The sequence below is a fragment of the Panicum virgatum genome, chromosome 8N (assembly GCF_016808335.1).
Source record: "Panicum virgatum strain AP13 chromosome 8N, P.virgatum_v5, whole genome shotgun sequence".
In the NCBI taxonomy this organism is placed as follows: Eukaryota; Viridiplantae; Streptophyta; class Magnoliopsida; order Poales; family Poaceae; genus Panicum; species Panicum virgatum.
This window is the reverse complement of record NC_053152.1, coordinates 15,256,111-15,261,028: the sequence shown is the minus strand read 5'-3', so window position 1 is coordinate 15,261,028 and position 4,918 is coordinate 15,256,111. Positions and strand designations below refer to the sequence as shown.

Sequence of the window (4,918 nt, the reverse complement as noted above, 5' to 3'; positions counted from 1 at the left end):
TATTGTTGTTTACCGGGGGAAACAGGTGTTCACAACGAGATTTTCTTTCGGTTGATTTGGGCGATGGGTTCTAATTTCCACACAGTGTTTACTCTGAACCACGCAAGAGGAACATAAACACTCCCGGAGAGATTCGAGGGGGGTGAGCACCTGAGTTCGGAAGGAAATCGAACTTCACCGGAGGGAGCCTGGAGGTAGGTACGCCGGCGACTTCGCGCTCTTCGACCGTAGGGTCAGCGACTCGGCGGCGGCGCGTTGCGGTCCCCAGCAGGAGGCTCGGCGGGGCAGGACGCGGAGCGCCAGCATTTCCTGCCGGCGGGGCCATCATCGGGACAAGGGAGTGGCTGCGCCTCGAGTGCAATAATAATGAGTTTGGGGTGGGGGATCGCGTCGGGCCGGCGAGGAGAAGCCCATCAAGATGGCCCGTAAATATTAGCCGGTCCAAACAAAACGTACTTACAGCCCAAAAGCCCAACATGCTCTGTTTGGTTCAATCAGAAAGAGAAAAATAATCTCAAAAAATCAGAAAGAGAAAAAAGTATTATATCAAAATAAAAACGAAAGAAAAGGTACTGACTGGTTGGGGCATTTTTTCTGCCACTTGTAGCACCCACGTGTTTGAAGAACAATGTTACAAGAACATCTACACTAAATTATAGCTGCAACAAGCATTCTAAACAAACTATATATTCTAAAGAAACTATATAACAGATTCGCCTAACAAAGGTAGCTGCTACTCGCCAAGGTAACAGAAGACTTGTCACCATGTCAATAGGCTTGCGGGACTGTATGCTGGAATTAAATTTGTCATGTGCGCACACACGTTGTTGCTCCTGATCCCGAGACCAGTTAACTGCTTTGAGATGTGACGAGCAGTGATCTTGCATTTCCATCCCCATCTGATACGGAATAATAATAATAATAAGTATAAAAAATATGAAATAATAATAATAAGCATAAGAAACTACGTTGAACATTTAAAAATTTAAAAGATAAGAAAATTAATTACCAGATTTTATCCTTCCAAAACATCTCTATAAACAATATTTTTAGTCTGTTTTCTACTTGGATCAATTTCTTTGTTAGGTTTCGCTAACAACCATGTTGTCTTACGAGATACACCTCTAGACAATGCAATATATAGTTGACCACGTGAGAAGACGGGTTCCGGGAGGTATATCCCAACATTTGGAATAGTTTGACCCTGAGTCTTGTTAATAGTTATTGCAAAACTCAATCTTATATGAAATTATTTCCTTTTGAACTTAAATGGTAATGTAATATCTCAACTCAATCTCGGTATGAAAACTCTATTCCCAGCATGTTGGCCATTAACATTCTCGCAGTCAATTGCATTATCTTCAAATGCTCTCACCACTAAGCATGTATTGTTGCAAAGGCCACCATGAGGATCCAGGTTCCTCAGAAGAATCACGGGATAATTTTTTATCTTCAATTCGTGAGGTGGTAACCCATTTGGCGTGATTGAGTTGAGAAAATCAAGAGGGTAATGGTTATGAGAATCATCTTCAACATAGTCGTGACTATAAAAAATCTTTTCTGTACCAAGAAATTTTTTATCATCATAATGTTCATTCCATCAACATGCTCATTTCGAGTTGAAAGAATTGCACGCTCGCACTTGTACTTTGCTGATGAATAGTTCCCTTTGAGATCTGGATACACGAGATCAATGAATTTATGAATGTTCTGCCTAGATTCATACTCAACCACAATGTCTTCTGGGAGCTGCACATAATCATTGTACGTTTCTTCGATTCCGTTGTAAATTTTCAATTAAAATTTTGAGTACCATGTATCACTTTGAGCTCTCATGTTTTGTACGAGATTTATCTTATGCACGTTTTCCCATATGTACGAACGGTTTGTAGTGTAGCATCTGTTATTTGAGCTCTAGTTCCACGTGGAACGACAGGAAGTACTTGTCTAAAATCTCCTCCAAATATCATAATCTTGCCTCCCAAAGGTTCGAGAGAGCTCTTTTTGTTGCCCACATGTTTCCAAATCGTAACGCAAGGGTACCAATAAGATGATTAATCACGATTAGTCATCGATGGGTCCAATTAGTCGAGCCTAGTCTTCTTGCATACTCTAGGACAGATATATCATATGGTATATTAGATGCAAGTGGGTACCCAATGGTGCTTTTTGGGTCAGTTAATTCACTACTAGGCTGAGCTTTTTTCCTGACGGCCAAAAACCGTCGGGATTCACCTGAAAACCGTCGGGAATAAGATTCCTGTCAGCTTACCAACAGGAATTTGCTGACATGAGACTGTGGTCAGGAAAGATGACAATTCCCGACGGTTTGGCCGACAGGAATTCTTTCCTGACGGCGGTTCCTGAAGGCCGGCCTGAGGACACGTCCTAAATGAATTCCTGATGGTTTTACAGCAAAACAAACCGTCAGGAAACCAAATAACAAAGATAAAAAAAATAATTTATCCATGCACATTATCATCTGTAATCACAATTTCTTAGCTCCATCAGATCCAATTGTAGTTCCATATACATGTCCATTAAAATCACTTATACATAAAGATTACAAGCCATCAACCAATTGTTGTTCCATATACATGTCCACTAAAATTACTTATACATAAAGATTACAAGCCATCCATCAAGATATGGCATAAACCGAGCAAATGATAACTGTACTAAATATACATTATTGAAGCGAACTTAATATGACATGTTGCTTTAATTTCTAACTCTATGTATACATAACTCAATTAATAAAACTAAAGTTAACTCGGCAACTTAATATGCCATGTTGCTTTAAATTCTAACTCTATGCATGACATTATCACCTTGATGTTGAGCTTTAGCAACATGAAGATCACCAGCTCTCCATTCACCATTCTGTTGTATCTTTGTACCTGGCCGTGACCAAATTAACTGGATCAGATAGCAGTACAAGTTCAAGTTGTCAAACCTTAAAAGAACTAGTAGTGATGGAATCACCAATGCACCCTGCTGTATAGTTCTGAAATGAAAAATACTTTCAACTTAATTTAAAGCATGCATAATACAAACTGAAATTCAGTTAAACATTAACCTATTCTGAACTAGAAAGAAACTTCAATTGAAGAGCACATAGGGTCACTAGTCACTTTCAGAAAAAAGGAGTGTTGATAAGATAAAGGCACTCACCTTCAGATATCAGCAGAATGAATAGATAAGTTCAAAATCCCACATTGAAGCATCACATTTTCTTGTCTATGCTATTTCATAAAGTATTGAAACTTTACTCTAATTAAATATACAAAATTTTATATTTGGCCTTGCTCTAATTCTTTCAATTGCTACAAGGATACTATGTGTGTTAGCTGTTTGGAAAATGGCATTCAAATATTTCAACGATATAAGAGAAGATCAAGTGCCCTGCATTGTGAACCAAACTACTGAACAGTCAAGGTCGGAGTTTGAGATGAACATATTAAAAAAAAACTAAGCTAATTGATCACTTTTACAGAAGATCGATGATCCTTATCTATCAACTAATTACAAGTCATCCTAGCGCATCACACTAGTTTCACAATCCTCTTTGGCTCTACATATTTGGGCTTTCCCAATGTTTTCTACTGAATAGGATGATGGAAGAGTTTCGCCAAAGTCCAAGATACTATCAGATAGCAGCTGCTAGTCATTACACAACTAGTAGTGATCAATTTCCTGCTACCTTTTGTGCCAATTTAAAAATGAATTCCTTCTATTTCCATAAAGAATCAGATAATTATATTCATAATGCCAACAGTTACACTCCAAACTATAAAAAGAAACTAGCATCTTTCAATTTCAATTTAAGATTTTAAGTACTAGCTAAACATGGTGACCAAGGTCAATATCATCCAACAGTTACCACAGCAAGACCTTTCCCTAGGAACAAGTAACGAATGCAAAATAAATAACTTGTGAATGTCTGCACTTTATTGAATCCAACTAAATATTAGCAAAAGTATCAGATACAACTAAATCCAGAAATGAATCTAGAACGATAAATGCAAATAACACAAGGAAACTAGCAAAAACTTGGGCCAGAGAGGTCGACCTTGCAGCCCTCAGCGTGGAAGCGGGGGGCTTGGTGTAGTTGTGCCGATGCGGGGAAGGCTTGGGGTCAGAGAGCTGTAGCGCTGGCATGAGCTCGGGGAGGAGTGCACCGGCCCGAGGTCTGGGATGAGCAGCACCAGCCCGAGGTCAAGAAGGAGGATGCAGCGGCGTCGGGGCAGATCCACCCAATACCGAGGTCGGAGAAGGCGGTTCCGACGTGGATCCGGTCGGCAAGCACGGAGCCGGTGCTGAGGCAGCGCCTAGGGTTAGGGTCCGGAGGAGCTTGAGGGAGGCGGAGGCAGAGGAGCTCGAGGGAGGCTGCGTGGGCTTGGACGCAGGCAGCGGCGCCACGTGGAGGGGATCTCCTGGGCGTGGGGAGGCAGAAGCAGGTAGGCGGAGGTGGAGGAGCGTGAGCGGAAATGGGAGCGGCGGCGGTCTAGGTTTCTCAGATGCAGGGTCAAGCGGAGAGGATAATGTCTGAGCCTTCCCTTCGTTGTTTCTTTAGCTGGGCCTGGGCGAGTTGGTGTGGGGCTGCGGCTCTGCCGATGTTGGGGATCACCCACTCATAGGTTGGGGTTTGGCCCGAAGCTGCAAGACGGAACATCTAAAACAGCCGAAGGTGACGAGGGTGCAAGGATCGTGGCCCAAGAAGGGGGGTTGAATTGGGACTTTTTCAAATTTCTATCTAGTCCTTAACCTAGACTAGTATTGCCCAATCTATAAAATTGAAACCTAGTCACTAGAGCATACTAGCACAAGGTCCTTAGGTAGGTAAACACACTATCATGATCATGTTGCCTAAAAGATATCACACTAGCAAGATCAAAACCTAAGTAAAAGATCACAC

The 4,918-nt window shown here is 41.6% G+C and overlaps 1 long non-coding RNA gene across 1 annotated transcript; it reads right to left on the bottom strand.

Annotated features, from left to right (window-relative positions):
• Window positions 1–2,478: 2,478 nt before the first annotated feature.
• On the bottom strand, window positions 2,479–4,631 carry LOC120685654. The gene is made up of 2 exons (XR_005679684.1): window positions 4,073–4,631; window positions 2,479–2,900 (listed from the first exon to the last, which is right to left on the bottom strand). It is a non-coding gene; the product is annotated as an uncharacterized LOC120685654 (long non-coding RNA).
• Between the last annotated feature and the right edge of the window lie 287 nt (window positions 4,632–4,918).